The following is a 17,595-nucleotide window of genomic DNA, read 5'->3' as shown; positions in this document are numbered from 1 at the left end:
TCTTAAGAAGGGAAATAAACTCAGGGCTGGCCAATAGATGACTCTACATCCTCTTTCTCCCCTAGGGACCTATTCAATTCTCTAGAGACTCATAGCATTACCATAGGTATCCAGACTCAACTAGAAAGAAATTTTTCACCTGGAGTTAAGGAATCAATACCTAACTTTCCTGTGAGTGCCCCTCCTATCTCCTCTAGGGACCTATAAAATCTTAAGGACATATAGTACTTCCTGAAGAATCTAGGGTCCCCAAGAGGGAAATTCTGCATTTGGGGTCATTATATATCCCTCCCTTGGGATCTGCACCATTTAAATAGTCCATGGTAGACGTTGGGGGCAAAGTCCAGTTTTATTTTTCTGAATCTCAGCTTTGTCTTTTGCCACTTCTCAACCCATAGTCCTGTGGTTGCTTGTCATCTTTCCGGAAGCTGGATCCAAGAACCCCACATCAGTCCGAGAGAAGGTTGACTATTGCTCCATCCCCGTTTCTGCCTCTTAGGCCATGTGATTTCTTCCTCTCCTGGAAGGCTCACTCCAATCCTCCTCTGGGAATTTTTGAGAGATTCTGCTACTGCCTCTCTACAGCTGTTATTTCTAATGCCTCAAGGACTCTTAGGAAAGAGGTGCTTAGATCAGCAAATTCTCCCTTCCTAGAGCCCGACATGTTCTCTGGTCTCTGTGCTTGCTCAGCTCTTTCTCTTGCAGATTCTTCTTGCTCTTGTTAGCCAGAACTGGAGGCGATTACTTAGATCCAGAATGATCAGACTCAATTGATCATTTTCACTGAAGTATGCATGGCTCACCAAGTTAGAACAGCTAGCATTTATAGAACTAAGGTTACAAAGTGTTTAAACTGTATCACTTAGTCTCAAAAACAACCTTGAGAAGTAAATGCCAGTTCCTACTCTCCTCAAGGTGACATGACCAGAGTCCCAAGTGAAGTGTTAATGAGGGATATTCTCACATATCAGTGGCATATAACCAAAGGCTTTATCCTTTAATTTCATCAATCCTGACCAGAACCTCTCAGGATTATGTATATTCTGCCAGGGATGGGGTATCAATTTCCTTGAGTATAAAAAAAGAGTGTTAAATGATTTCTAAAACTATGTCTAATTCCAAAATGTTATGGGTTTCTAACCCTATTGGATATTAAATGGAGATGGAAAGGCAGGGGCAGACTGGTGAGGAAAGACATAATAGATAGGCCCCCTAATCTTTGGGAGTTTATTTTCTAAGGCCATAGACCCAGAAAAAACTATGGAATAGAGCAAGAGAATTCTGTTCTATTTTCATAATCATACAACTTAAGGAATACAAATGTAGAGATGGTCTATTAAAGTTGTAGTGAGTTGCATCTAACACCAGAGGATGCTGTAGGCATCAGCCAACCTTGGCAATTCTACTTTGGCTCTGCCCTCTGTATGTGGGATGCCAGGCTTTTCTTTGATCTTGGGTTGTGTGCTGGTGCCTCCTTTAATACAACCACTCACCTCATTTGTTCCCACCTACTAGCAGCTCCCTTCAATTCCATCTCTTGGATGTGGTTCACTTAAATACCTCTACTACTATAATTATTTTGTGAAACTGAATTTAGGAGATAAGCTGATACATGGGAAGATTTCACCTGGCCCTACCATCAAACATTTACCAGATTAGTCACTAAAGGCACTAAATTAGTCACTATTAGGCACTAAAAAAGAGGAAAGTACTGGTAAATTCAAGGATTGGAATACATTTTTTGGATAACAAAACAAAGCATGTTGAATCTGGCAGTAAGAGGACATAGGTTTGAATTCCACGTCTGACATTTTTCTAGCAAGTCCCTCAATGTGGATACTAATGTCTTACAATGTTTTTACAAGGCTTAATTGATCTAAAACAAGTAAATCTCTTTGTAAACTTTATAACACTACATAAATATCAGCTATGATGCTACTTATACCAAAATTAGATATTTTCTAGAGACATTGATCATCTTTGAGAATTTCATATGTCATAACTAACGTGTCTCTTGCTGTAATTGTATTACTTGGTCCAACACTACTTAGATGGATTATTAGACTGAAACATGAAACTAACCGTAGCATGTGCAGAGGCCATACCCTCATAACATCATTTAAACCAGGTTGAGGGTAACCACCAGGCCTCAAAACTGTGAGTTAGGAGGATGTCTATCCCCAGCACGTGAAGACTTTCCTCCGGGGGAATGGGTAGATAAGAACAATCTGTTCCAACAGCCATGAAGGCAGCTGAAGCAGGCAGCTAAAGCTTGGACAGGCATCAAAGACACCAAGGCCACATCCCACGGCCACTGCTGGCCATCTTGACTTTTTCTTTCCACTGAACTTCGATGACTCTGGACAAGAGAGAGAATCTGATGACTGCACAGCTCTGCCTCACTTAAATCCAATTCACATGCAAGTCAAGACATCACCTTGTGGTGTCTTTGGCCCTCTTCAGAAATGAAGGATGAATGAACAACTTAAAATACCTCTGGTACTGTCATTATTTTGTGAAAAAGTTTTATCAAAGTGACAACAAACATGGACATTGTACTATTGGAACAACAGCAGAACATATAAAAACCTGAGATTTTCATTCCATCCTCACACCAACCCCTGTAAGTAGGAAAGCTTCTCATCCCCTTCAGCTTCCAGCTGTTATCAAGCTCTGGGTCCTAGCATAAGGAATAAGTATCTATTCATAAAGATCTGGATCCTAATAAAACCAGATACATACAATTAACTCATAGCTAGTTTAGACAGCACCATCAAAACTGAGGGTGCCTCTCTGGTTTGCAGCTGCATAGGCAAACAGGGCACCAGGATGCCAGTCAGCTCCAAGTGCTCAGGTATTGCCACTTCTCAGGGTCTAAAACTATGCTGGGCATCAGTCTGTTCCTGAAAACTTCTCAGCACTTTTTCCATGCAATACAGCCTGACATAAGTGTGAAACCACAACAGCAGGAGGGACTGGCATGTCCCTGGCAAACATTGTGTTCCAAGGTCTCTTTCCCTTTCTCCTTCCAAACTCACAGTGTCACTTCTCTCTGTCTCTGCTCCCTCTAGGTGCTATGAAGGTTCAGATGTAAATCAGTGAAATGAAACTTTGCCAATGTCAACACACTAGCAGAGAGGCTAGAATACTGATACAAAGAAAGGAATAAATAGTTTTCATTTCTGTAACTTAAAAATAAAATGTTTTAAGATTATTTTTTGTCATTTGTTCTCCTTACCCTCAGAAGTTTCAAAGATATGTTAAATCTAGAAGCTTTTACCAGGTCCCTGCACTAACCCATTTGTTTTCCTTCCTACTTACAAGGTATTTGGATCTTAAGATTTGCTCAGGGTTTCCAATAAACACATTACACCAAAGTACATGGATAGTACATGGAAGTGATAAGTTCTTCTGATCAATCAAAATGAGCATTCAGATTAAATATCCTGCTCCATTGAAACTGGGGGTAGTAAAAATCTTGGCCATTACTAACTACCTTTTAGTTCTTGGCTGCCTGATCTGCAGGGGCCACAGTACTGCCCACTGTACAGCTAAAGGTTTGAAGCACATGCAGCATTATTTTGGTCAATACTTCCACCTAGTGGTTTAATGGAAAAGTCCTATCTATGCCTTTCAAATTATTCCATTCTGTTGATCCAATACAGAAGCAAAGTGTACCCCATTCCTTATGCTTTCATTTTCTTCAGAAGAATATGTAATATGTGCTTGTTACAAATTTGTCAAAAGAAATATCAACTATTAATTTCTGTTCTATCCATGGAAGGGCCAAAGACAATAGGGAAGTGTAAACTATATTTCCACAAAACCTTCATAGGGTGAAAGACAGGATAAAAGGAAGTAAAAGCTCTATCCTCACAAAATCTTCATGAGGCAAAGGATGTCTACTGCCTTCTGAAAATTTTCATTTCATGATTCTGTGTAACCTACGTAGCATCCTCTCTCCTTTTTAATAAGAAACCATGAAGTAAGGAGACAAACGAGAAAAAGGGTCAGCTCTATGGTCAGGAGGAATGGAGATAAAGCAAATATAGTGTTGAGGTAGTGGGTCACTAGAATTTCTTAAGCTGTACTGTCCATAATGAGAATGTTATTCCATTGATAATGTGCCTACTGCTAGGTAAAGGATAAATACAAAAACAACTTGTAAAATGAAAAGCATCAGCCATGTTTTGAATTGGAATGCATAAGTCTCCCCATACAATTATTCTACTTGAGGGAGAGGGGCAGGGCAGGTCACAAAACAACTTTGGTATTTAAAAGCATTGGTTGGAGAGAGGTACTCTAGCTTGAGTATTAGGGCAAGAGCCAGGAGACCTGTTTGTGGTTAAGAAGCTGTGTGACCTCGGGAAAGTCATCCAATATTTATGAACTTCAGTTCTAAATCCACCTTCTCCCAGGATTCTCTAACCCAGAGATGTTTAAAGTGGTTCATAGCAAGTACATACACCATTTAGATTATAAAAATTCTGAACAAATTTGCCTCATGGGTTTAGATTGAGGGGAGATGGAATACTTGCTCAGTTATGTCACTCAGTTCTGTGTCTTAGTTTTACTATCAAAAACTGAACTTCAAATTCTCTCATCCTGGGGGGTTGGGAAGTCCAGCTAGTCAAGAACCACTATAAAATGTCACCAAAGTGCTTAATAAAAATAAAGCTCTCCTGTTCAAGGATGCTGAGAGAATGAATAAGTGGATACTTTTACAGACTTGGGAAGATAAAGAGCTTGGAGTAGATATTAGACATTACTAACTATTGCCATTACAAATGGAAAGGCAGTAGGCAGGGAGCCCATGAATCATATAATTGCACAAAATACAGCACATTGAAACTGTTTTCTGGAGAATAAAATGAGGGGAAATATATCAAAGTTGAAAGAGAAACTGGTCACCTTCTCCTTCAACTTCTGAGCACCTCATCGGTCACCTAACCATTGCATGTTTCAAATTTTAACTCCTTCAGTCCCTCCCCAAAGCTCTGATTGTGGACCATCTTGTTTTTCCTTCTCTCTTCACTAACTGTGGTAGTCCCAGGGGCCTTCATTTGGCCATAGGGGAGTTCTTTCTCTGATGAATATATGTAGACTCTTTTTCTGCACCCAGTTCAGCCCCACAATTTCAAAAGCTAATTCTGGAAGAGAGTGCTGAGGCCATCTAGTTATCCTGGCCAAGAATCCCGTTAATAACATCTACAATAAGTACTATCTTCTGCCTTAAAGGCCTCCGTTAAGAAGCAACACCCACTGCTAGTGGCATATTCTGCTCTTAGATAGCTCTCATTCTTAAGGAGTTTTTCCTTACATCAAGCTGAAATCTGATTCTGCAATTTTTACCCACTTCCCCTAGTTCTGCCTTTTGGGACCACCAGAATAAGTCTTGTACACTTGTACACATGACAGTCCTTCAAATGATTGAAGACAGCTATCATTCTCCCTCTAAGGCTTCTTTTCTTCTTCATTCTAAACATCCTCCTTTTCTTCAACTAACCCTTGTACTATGCTTGTACTAATCCTTTGAACACCCTTTGGATATACCCCATTTTGTCTTCATTTCCGAAAATGGTCTAAAAACTTAACACAGTTCTAGAGATGTAGCCTGCCCAGTGCAGAGCACAGCAGAATTATCACTTCTCTTCTGGACATCATACCTGTCCTAATTTAACCTAGGGTGGCATAAAGGTTTTTTTGGTGACCATTTCACACTGTTGATTCAAATTGATCTTGTAGTCCACTAAATCCCTCAGATCTTTTTCATGTGAACTATTGTTAAATCATGTCTCCTCTGCCTTATATTTGTGAAGCTGAATTTTGGAACTCAAGTACAGAGCTTTTCGTGGACCAATATTAAATTTCATATTTGATTCAGTCCATTATCCTAACCTACTGAGATCTTTATAGATACTGGCTCAGACTATTGAACTATTGAGTCGGGGAGACATGGGTTCAAATCCTACTTCAGACACTTAACAGCTATGGGACCCTAAATAAATCATTTAACCTCTCCACCCCACGGTTACCTCATTGAACTTGATGGCTGCTAAGGTCCTTTCCAGCTCTAAATTTATGAGCCCTCCAAGCTTTGTGTACTGCAAAGTTGCTAAGTATAACATTTATGCCTCCATTCCTGTCACTGATAAAAATATTGAGCAGAGGACAAAACCCTAGGAAACTTTACTGGAAACTTTCTTCCAAGCTGTTATCAGCCAATTAGTCATTCAAGCAGTTCCAAATCCACCTAACTGGATCAGTCACTAGCCCATATTCTACCATCTTATCAACAAACATAGTATGGGAAATTCTATCTTGAGCCTCCTATCCCTGTAAAGTTTTAATTATATTATTTAATTATATATTTTAATTATATAATTAATTAATTATATTATATTAATAACTAGCACTTACATAGCACTTTAAAGTTATTATCCCCATTTTACAGAGAAGGAAACTGAAGTGCAGAGAGAGAAAGTGACTTGCCCCCAGGATCACACAGCTACTAAGTGTCAGGATCTGAACCCGGGTCTTCTTGACTCCAAGTCTTACTCTCCAGCCCAGCACTTCTTAAACTATGGGTTTCCACCTCATATTGTTCTGTTGAAACATTTTGCAATAGTAGAAGGTTTCTAAATACACAATGGCCAAGAATTAATTAAAAATCGAACACATCGTGAATCTAGGGTGTTTCTGGCAGTGCTGACCAGTGCTGCATTGTGCAACTTCACTGCGGCCTTGGTTCTGAACACAAAACATCACAAAGTAGGTGCACTTTGCACTGCACATGCCCTCAGCAACGGCAATGAAAGCTGCCCAAACATGAAAAGGGACTGCAAGTGGAAAAAGCTTAAGAAGCCCTGCATGGCCACTACACCGCCCAGCTGGTTCTATCATCTTTTAGTTCTCCTCCCTTTCACAGTCAAACTATTAGAAAAAAGCTGTCTACAGTTAGATGTTTCCATTTCACTTCTCAACCCTTTCCTCTCTGGCATTGGATCTCTTCACTCAATTGAAACTGCTCTCTCCAGGCTTATTAACTTAGTGTGCCCATGTCTGTTTTCCAGATTGTTATTCAGATTTTGTCCCTTAACCATAGGCATCACTCAGGTTCTTCCCTGGGCCCTCTTTTCTTTCGCAATGCCCTGTATCTTAGTGATCTCTTCACCTTCCCTAAGTCTTATTCTCACTATGATGATCACTCAGAGAGGTACATACACATCCTTAGTTTTTCTCCAAAGCTTTAATCTCATATTACCAACTACAAGAAAGATACCTCTACCTGGATTCTAAAGGCATTTCAAATTCAGTATGTCCAAAAGGAAAACCCTTCCTTCTCCATTCTTCTTCTTCCTTCATCCCTTGAATCTAACTGCTTCTCTAAATTTCCTTATTTCTTATTTCCTTACCATCTTACTAGTCATCAGGGGTTTAGTGGACTACAAGATCAATTTGAATCAACAATGTGAAATGGTCACCAAAAAAACCTTTATGCCATCCTAGGTTAAATTAGGACAGGTATGATGTTCAGAAGAGAAGTGATAATTCTCTACTCTACTTTAAACTCCAAATCCATCAATACATCTTTTTATTCTTGATGCAGATACCAACGTCTAAGAAATTTCCCTTAATTAAAAAAACTCTGAGATTATAGTTCACTGAGTACCTTAGTTAAAATCTCAATCTCTCTCTCTCTCTCCCACCCTCTCTCACTCCTCTTCATTCTCAGTAACACTTGCTGCTATTTATCTGGGCTTTGTAACCACATTATCTTAAGTGTTCCAACCTATAGTGAAAAAGAAATGCTAAACCAAATGAAAGGCTATTGTCTTATTGTTTTGTTCTGGTGTGTCCTACTCTTCATGACCCCATTTGTGGTTTTCTTGGCAAAGATACAGTGGAGTGGTTTGCCATTTCCTTCTCTAGCTCATTTTTCAGAGGAGGAAACCGAGTCAAACAGGGTTAAGTGTCTGAGGCCACATTTGAACTCAGGAAGATGAGTATTCTTGAATCCAGGTCCTGAGTTCCATCCACTTGTACCCAACTGGACTAGATACTCAATGAGGTCAAGATATAGGTGCTAGTCTAGACAGTAGCTAAGGAATGATTATTCCCAATCTATAAAGCACTGTAAAGTAGATGGATCAACAGAATAAATAAAAGAGAGAGAATAAATAAAGTTTCTGCCTTAAAAAAACAGAGGATTTCAAAGAAATATCTAGTACATGGCAGGAATGTAGAATGTTCCTCGGGAAACAATTCACAAAAATGTAGACAGCATATGTCCCCATCTTGCTACTTAGAACTCTCAGCTTGTGTTTCTCAGTTATGTGTGCAGCTCCATTACAGAGGACAGGATTCATGAATTCCCTTTCACAAAGGAGCTCCCACACCAGTTCTTTAAGCATTGCTTCTGGGCAACCATGGATCCTGAATGATATCTTAAAAGGAACACAATAAGTGCATCAGACTGTATTTACAATCTAAGTAAGTTTCCTAAAATGTCTCCAGTCCTGAGAGCATTAATAGGGGAAAATGACACACCAACAGGCCAATTAAAAGTATCCAATGCCTGCTTACAAGAGTCTGTGGAAGCCATAGGAACTCTGTATCTATACTTGAAAAGAAAGAACTCCTTCTCTTCATCTTGGGGAGGGGTGAGGTAGGAATCTGAAAAGTCAAGAGAGGTGAAGAAAGTGATTAAGATAAATCTTTGTAGGGACTGAGCCCAGCCAGCAATCAGGAGATAAAGGAGTTGGGAGAGACAGCTGAGGCTACTTCACACTATGCTGCTTCCATGAAAGTGAACTTGCAGGAAAGAGAGAATCATGAAAGAAGGCACAGACAGAAGCTAAATCCCCATCTGCTGTGAACTACCCATTGCCTTGTTTCCTATTTTCTATTCCTTTTTCCTTTCAACCAGTCTGTTTATCTTTATTACTAGTCAAATTATAGTAGTCAAGTGTTATCAGAAAGAAGTAGGATTCTTTAAGTTATCCTTCTCCTTGTGTGGGTGTGTCCCTGAGAAGAAATGAAGCCAAGGAAGAAGAGATTATAGTTGCTCTGGAATACACAAGAGAGAAAGAAGTAATTTCATGGTTTAGATTGCTCAGATATCCAACTGGATGCTTGAGGTGAACCAGAGATTTTACTAATAATTTAACTCTCCAAAAAAGCCTAGTGAATCCTGTCCTCCTGGATTCCCCAGGGCATAAAGAATGAGCTAAGAAGTGGGATACCATGGAATGGGAGGCTTGGTAAATAAGATTAGAAATCACTTTCCTCAGGAGCAGTGGCCTTCAGTGCCTCAGCGACCCCTTTATTCTGTCCAAGCAGTTTTTTAAAAAAAACCCTTTGGAGGGTGGACACTAGAAAGAAAGTCAAGACTATGGGATCTCCTAAAGGCTTTGGGAAAGAAGAGCTCTGCTGACACAAATGAGGGATCAGTGAGAGGAAAGAGTTTTCCTGCTAGACTAAAATCTAATTCTTAGCTACTAGCAGACATTGATTATTAGGAGAAACCTCCATGACTCCTTTTTCAAAAGAGTAGGAGGAACAAGGGTGTTATAGAGTTAAAGGGGCATTGTGTTATACTGGTAGATCCCCAGGCAGGATGCTTTAAAAAAGATTAATTTTTAGCTTTATTCTAAACTTAAAACATAAGTAAGAATGGGTATTGGCATATACATAGTAGAATACAAAAAGAGAACTGTACATAAAACTGCAGGTCACTATTACATAAAAGCCACTTTTCTTTTTTGGTATATAACAAGATCAACCCCTATAGCTTTCTAAAGTTCATGATTATCAAAAAATATTTATGGATGCTGATGAGTCAACCCAAGTCTATTTACATTAGTATGACAACAAGGATATTTAGCCTTTTCTGTGTTCTGGACCCTTCTGGCACTCTGGTGAAGCATAGGGACCTTTCTCAGAATGTTTTCAAATGCATTAAATATATAGAATTACAAAGAGAGTGAATTAAATTGAACTACATTGCCAAACAAAAACAAAACAAAACCAAGTTCATGAGCTCCAAGTTAAGAACCCTTGTATTACAGAACTCATTAAGGGTTGTTTTGTTTTGTTTTTCCTTAAGGGTTATTCTCTAAATTTGCAGCATTTTTTCTCCCAATGAAAGTTCTATTACCCACCAGGCAAGTTTATTCAAGTTTACTCTACTGGGTATTGAATTGAGTTATAACTGTGTTAAGATGACATTCTGAGAAAGTCACATAATTTGTAAAATCATAGAATTAAATGGTCATTGTATATCACAGACATGTGCTTATGAAACTAATATGGCTACTATGATTTTGGAGAACTCATGTTCCATTGTGATTTGGTGGATAATCACTGAATATGACAAATATAAAAGGGATTTTGTACCATGCCATAGATACTTTGGGAGTATAGAAAGGACTAAGAAAAGTATATAGGATGTGAGTTGTATTATAATAATAACAATAATAAAAACCTTTGTTTATATGTTGCTTTAAGGTTTGCAGAACACTTTACATGTTTTAACTCATTTGACCCTGGTAACAACCCAGTACCATTGGTGTTATTATTATCCTCATTTTACAGATGAGGAAAGTGAGGCAGACAGAGGTTACATGTCTTGCCCAGGGTCACATAACTAGTAAGTATCCAAGGCAGAATTTGCATTTAGGTCTTTCTGACTCTAAGTACTTCACTCTATTCATTACTTGAACTTAGCTGCCTCTAATCTTGGACTCTGGTATATTCTCAAAGAGATAACTTGTGAGGTTGTGTACATGGAAAATGTTAAATACCAATGTCGTACTAGAATGTTTGCAGAGACTGGACAAACAATTTGGTGGCATGGGGATTGCACAAAGACAGTTATGTAAAGTTCCTTGATACCCTCCAACACGGGGAGGGGAAGGCTGGCAGGCCCAATTCAGAGAAAGGGTACTGTCTGTGAGAGCATGAACCATACTACACCGCCCCAAGTGATAAGAGGACTGATGGATGTACAGATGTACTCTAGGCACAACTAGTGATGTGCACATGCCAAAATAGTCTTTCAGTTATTACAGCTGGTTCATGATTCACTTCTGGCAGTTGTATCAGGTATGTGAACCTGGGTAAGTCACTAAATCACTAACCTCTCAATGCTATTGGTGACTTAAGACTAAAAGCTGCAAAGAAGATGCTGATCTACATTGGTAGATTGGAAGTTGGGAGTTCTCTATACCACTGAAATCACAATTCTAATACCTATCCCCTATCCCACAGTCAGTTAAGGATCTTATGGTAACAAGCCCAAGAGTAGGCAGAAGAAACAAAAATTGGGCCTGCATTGCTTCAAGGCATCTCATTTGATTAAAAGGACAAAAGGGAGAATAACACAGATCAATGAGATCTTACAGAAAGCCAGGCCATTCCTGCTAAAAGACTAGGAGACAGATAGGTACTTGGAGTTACTCTTCTGACCAAAAAAGGGGACCAAACATTAGGGTAGCCCAATTTGAAAATATTACATTGTGCCAAAAGAAGCCAAGCTATATTTTGCTTAAACATATGGACTAGATGGGTAGATGTATGCTGAATATACTTAAGGAAATTTCTCATTAGCTTGCTAAAAGATGAATTCCAATAAAACTGGCATTGGAAAGTACAGACCCTGGAAAAATCCCTCCACTCTCCCCTCCAACTTCTTTACCTGGACTCATAGAACCCTGTGCAGCAGTGATACTGAGGACTAAAGATGCACTGCCTTGCTGTACTTGGCAGTAGATCTAATCATTTTATGCAAGTTACCTCTATAGTAAAGTTGCAGATATCTCTACAGTCTGTTAGGGGGCAAGTCCTCTGGGTACTGGTTGAAAATGATTATATGATATGATATGATATGACATTATATTTTGGTTATGTTACAGTGGGTGTAGCATTAAGGAAGTTGTGGGCATACAGTAAATATATACCATGGCTCTGCTATACCAAAATTTAGCAAAAGTCCCTGGAGTTTCATCATTCAGGGGACCAAACTTGGTCTATTTGAAGGACTGGCAGTACATGAGGGGCAACAAGCTGAGGCTTGGGACCTAAACATCCCGATAATTCCTACCTCTTCTGCAGAAACTTACAGGGAGAAAGAAAATGACTGGCAGAGACCATCAAAGAAGCATTAACCTTTCCAACTAAGAAGGGAATACAGAAAAGTCTAACTTTGGTGACTCCAGTGCCTGAGCAACAGAAGGATCGTCTGAGGAAGAAACTCACAGTGAAAGTCAGAGTGTTCTTATCGTATGAATGGATGAATGTGACACGAGGTGCCAACATGCCAGCTCAACAACTCCTTACCATTCTGAGAACAATCTTGGACAACTGATTATAAATGGAGGATCTCACAAACCTGAAGGAACTGCTAGGTAAAGGCATCATTATCAAATCTCACAGTTCTTATGCCTTACCACAGTGTAGGATGAAAGTATTGGAAAGATGTGAATGTGTGGATGATCAGACTTTGAATAAAAAACAAAGATCTAACCATGGTCACTCTCCTACTCAAAAATATTCATGGCTTCCTGTAGCCTGTAGGTTAAAAAATAAAATCTGCAACCCAGCATTTAAAGTTCTCTATAATCTAGCTCCTACCCATCTTTCCAGGCTTATTTCATATTAAAAGGCACTTCTGATATAAGAATACTTCATATAATTGTAAGGTATCCACAGCATAATGGATAGAGAGCCAGCCTCAGTCAAGAAGACCTAAGGTCAAGTTTCACCTCTGACATATACTGGTATTATGATCCTGGGAAAATTACAACCTCTCATAACCCCCCAGGCAACTCTCTATGCCTATAAATTTCAGAGTAGATGTGGATGTGTCTTAAGGCAGTTCCTTATACAACTGAAATCATAAGTTTGGCTCAAAACAACACTCTACAATCTAGTCAAACTCTCATTCTAGCTGTTCTCATATGTGTCATCCTATCCCCTTTTTCTGTACCTTTGCATAGGTGGTACCCCATGACTGGAATGTATTCTCTCTTCAGTTTTGCCTTTTAAAATCCCTGGCTTCTTTCAAATCACGTTAGTTATTGCTTCCTACACAGGTCTTTTATGATATCCACAGTTGTTAACACTCTCATAAAATCACCTTTTTGTGACTTTCCAGTGTTCCTACATTCTGTTTCCCTCTATGTATACCACCTTATAGACATACTAGCCTACTTCCTATTCCTGATATGATCTTCCATTTCCTATAACCATGTTTTTGCTCTGTTCTCCATGCCCCTTCTTCCCAACCTCCAACTTTTTAGAATCTCTGATTTCCTTTAAGATGCAGTTCAAATCCCACTTCCTTCTGGAGGCTTTTCCTGGTCCTCCCAAATTCTGGTGCAAAAAATTCCCTTTTAAGGTTACCTTACCTCTATTCTGTTTATCTTATACATTCTGATTTATATATGCTGTCTCCCTCATGATAATACAAGTTCTTTGAGGCCAGGGTCTCCTTTTGTTTTTTATTTGTATCTACAGAACTTAGCAAAGCAAGTGCTTAAAAATGCTTTTTTTTTAAAAGTTTTTTTAAAATTATTTATCTATGTACATGTTGTATCTTTAGAGTAGAATTTAAATTCCTTGAGGACTAGCAAGATTCCTTCATTTATATTTGCATCTCCAGTACCTACACACAGTGACTCATATATGATTGGCACTTAATGGCTGTTGAATTGAACTCCATGCCAAGAATTCTAGATGCCTAAGAATGTCTGAAGGGAATCCAGCATTTTTTAGACTTGGACTTGTGAAGCTGATACTGTCAGATTCCCATGGCTGAAGAAGATAAGGAAAAGACAGCTTTTATCCGTCTATTGAAATTTCAGTAATTTGAGTACATGCCCCAAGGGATTTCTGGAAGTCCTGCCGTTTTTTAGCTCTTCATAAAAAAATCATTAGTGACATAAATCATTTGGAGGTTAATGTATCTGGTTGACCACATCATATCTGGGAAGACATCATAAAAGCATCAAAAATAACTATTAAAGGTATTGGATTAGCAAGAGATTCTAGTCTAAAAGTATCAATTAAAAAGTACCCATTGTGTACAGCCTCTGTCAAGTACATGGGTAGATCTTATGAAGAGTGAGTACCAACCCTAAGAAGATAGAAAGTCATCAATCACCAGGCCATATTTAAAGAATTCTCAAGAACTGACAAATTTTCTAGGATGAGAAGGCTACTCTCAAAAATTTGTGAAGAGCTCTGCCATCACTGAAAAACTTTATGATTTACACTAATATGCATATGACTGAGAAGAATCAAAACCAAAAGGGCAAACATAGACAAGTTGGCCTAAGCTCTCTGGAGACACTGAGAGCTTTTTGGCATAGAAAAGGTGAGCTGGTCTTTAAGAACTTGATTAACTGCCTCATACATGACCCAGGGTTAGGCTAGTTTTGATTTGTTTGGTTTTATAGATCCAAGCCCTCTATGTTATACATTGATGCCAGCCCAGAAGGCTTTGGAAGCAATTTTATAACACAAGAGTGATAGCCCCCAGAAGCCAATTACATTTGCAAGTAGAGGACTCCTCATAAGACTTTGATATCCTATCCCCCAATTTTAGTTCTTGGCTTTGAAGTGAACTGTCACTGATAAATTCTAAGAATATGTATAGGGAGACCAATTCCAAGAGCACACAAACAACAAACCATTGATTTATATCCTGATGAGTGCTAAGCTGGATACCACCAGAATAGATAAATAGTACAGGCCAACTATGAGTTCAGGGTGTATTACTGGTCAGAGAAGACTAACGTGGAAGCATGTGTCCTATCCCATCAGCCTGACACATAGAAACTTCATGAATTGCCATGGAAGAGGTGAATATAATCTATGATAAAGAGAGCCAGGTTAATAATACAAGAAAGCAGAGCTGTGATTCTAGGAATTCCCCAGGTGAATGTGCTATCAGGGGAGTAAATATTTAATTAACCAGTGTCCTTTGCCTCCATTGCCCTTGGATGATTTGTGCCAAATGTTTCTGTAGGTTAGATGGCTAAGAAAACTGATACAGAACAAGAAATAGGAGTATGACCCTCAGGGGATCAAGCTTAGCTCCTCAGAAGGTATGTTGCTACTGAGAGAATAGCGGAAGTTGTATATAGTGTATAGTATATAGTATAGAATATTCACTGTACCAGATCATAAGTGATCAACATGAGGTACAGTGGAATTGCTTCTTACCCAGGGGTTAGGCTCTGAAGTCAGGCCATAAAATAAAAATTGCATATAGTTAAAATTACTGTCTCTCTTGCAACTTTTGAATTGCCCATAAAATACAGTATATGACTCATCCATAATTTTGAAATAAGGAATAACCTTAAAGTCTGGGTTAATTGGAGTAGAGAATGAAGAGGGTTAGAAATGAACCCTGGCTAGACAAGGTGCTGTCTTTCCTCTGTTTGGTGCCTCTTCTTTACTCTACCTTATGCTTCCCCCTCTCCCCACTGAGAAAGAGGCAGGGTCTGGTAGTGGTGGTGGTTGGTAGTGAGAGGTCAGGGAACTTGGGTGCAGCTAGAACGCTGGAGCTGACACAGAAGAGGTTCTACTGGCCCCATATGGTAGTAAAGGAAAGTGCTAATGGCAATTCCTGGGACAACACAGCATCAGTACTTTAAAGCTAGTGTGCATAGACTTTATTTCTGCAATGGGACAGGAAAATCATTAGTAATAACCTAATGGTGACAGAACACCTTCCTTGATATGTAGGTTGGGTACCTAGTTATCTACCAAGGAAGCAGGTGTCTAGAGTAGCCAAGGGGTCCTGCCAGGATCCCTACAAAGAGGATGCATCACAAACATCTGCTACCCTTGGGGGAATTGGTAGGACTCCGTGACCACCAGGAGGCCGGGAAATAGAGAAGTCTGGAGAGTCATGCGCATAGCCCAGTTTGAAGTAAACTCAGCTGACGTGAGCCATTCCTCAAATGGAGGTTCTGGGGAGGAAACTGCCACTTGCAGGAAATCAAAGGGGTGGAGGCATTGTCAGTATGAGATCACTGGGGCAGAAGTAGAGAAGATGAAGTCTGAGGAATCATGGGTTGTGCTGGGTTTGAAGTATGCATGACTGCCATGGGTACTTCCTTAAATGGAGGCTCCAGGGAAGAATTCAGCAATTGGAGTGATCTGTGTATCTGGTCTAGGCAGGTGGCTCAATGCATAGAGTGCTGGGCCTGGAGTCATGAAGACCTGAGTTTAAATCTCACCTCAGATGCTTTCTGGCCATGTGACCCTGGGCTAGTTCTTTTTTTTTTTTTTTTTTTTTTTTTTTGCCTTTTGGAGGGCAATTGAGGTTAAGTAACTTGCCCAAGGTTACACAACTAGTTTGTGTGTGTGTGTTAAGTGTCTGAGGCCGGAACCGAACTCGGGTCCTCCTGACTCTGGGGCTGGTGCTTTACTCACTGTGCCACCTAGCCGCCCCCACCTGGGCTAGTTCTTAACCTCTGTTTGCCTTAATCCACTGGAGAAGGAAATGGCAAACCAGTCCAGGATCTTTGCCAAGAAAACCCCATGGTCCACAGAGACATGAAGAGTTGGACACAACTGAACAACAAATGCATCTGGTTTTCTGTATTCAACTTTACTGTGTTATATTTTTTTACACGACTATACATTTAGAATACCACATATATGTTTTATTCTGCATGTGCACAGAATCATTGCCTATAGCAATGCCAAATGAAAACCAATGGATTTTTATGTTTCTACAACAATGCCTGTGCATCTAATGTGAGTTGCAGGGACTACAAAAAAAATTTTTTTAATCAGGTAGAAGCTTATGTTAGACTCCATTTCCAGTTTGATTACATCTCTCAAAATGACTGAAGGTCAAAAGGCATTGTTCATGGCCAGAAACTCCCAGGACTTTTTCCCAAGAGGATTTATGATTGGGTGCAGAGCAAAAGTGTCACAGTAAAGGGCTCTGATTGGTGGGAAGTCTTCTGAGAGGCAGGACATTTTGATAAAAAAGAGCACAGAGGGTCAATGGAAGAAAAGCACAGACAAACATGCAATCAGAGGGGAGATAAGAAAAACTACTTGTGGGTATACCTGGAATGGAAGTGTTAGAACCAGCAGAGTCTTGATGGTCTTGGAGCAAGTAAAGCAAATCACTGCATCCAAGACTTATCAGCAGACCTTCATGCTAGTTACTGATATTAAGCTATCACTATCCTTTGCGCTGCTTACCACTTACCCCAGGCCCCCACTGCAAAGCACACACACATACACACACACACACACACACACACACACACACACATGCACACACATGGGAGACAATTTTCTCATCCCTGAGGATTTTCCAGAGATAATGTACACATTTGTATACAGATGGCTGAAAAGTATTCTGCTGTTTTGTTTTTCCCTTGTTAACTTTGCCATTCTGTATCATTTAAATACTGTGACTATTTGGTTTATGGTTGTGGTCAGGTTCCTAATAGGTTTGGTCTGTGAAGTTTGGATTCAGTCAAAAGGCCTTACTTAAGGACCAAGAGGCCCACATGTGGCCTTGAGGCCAAGGGCCCCCCACAGATACAATAACAGTATTCA

General features: G+C 39.6%; 1 protein-coding gene across 2 annotated transcripts in view; it reads right to left on the bottom strand.

The window, feature by feature from the left end:
* TPGS2 (tubulin polyglutamylase complex subunit 2) overlaps positions 1-17,595 on the bottom strand; it is a 52,141-nt gene that overhangs the window by 27,142 nt on the left and 7,404 nt on the right. The gene's annotated exons all lie outside the window — the stretch shown is intronic.

The sequence above is a fragment of the Petaurus breviceps genome, unplaced genomic scaffold (assembly GCF_028583685.1).
Source record: "Petaurus breviceps papuanus isolate PSGF00001 unplaced genomic scaffold, PetGlider_PUasm1.0 151, whole genome shotgun sequence".
In the NCBI taxonomy this organism is placed as follows: Eukaryota; Metazoa; Chordata; class Mammalia; order Diprotodontia; family Petauridae; genus Petaurus; species Petaurus breviceps.
Note: the sequence above shows the minus strand (reverse complement) of the source record. Positions and strands in the feature narration are given on the sequence as shown.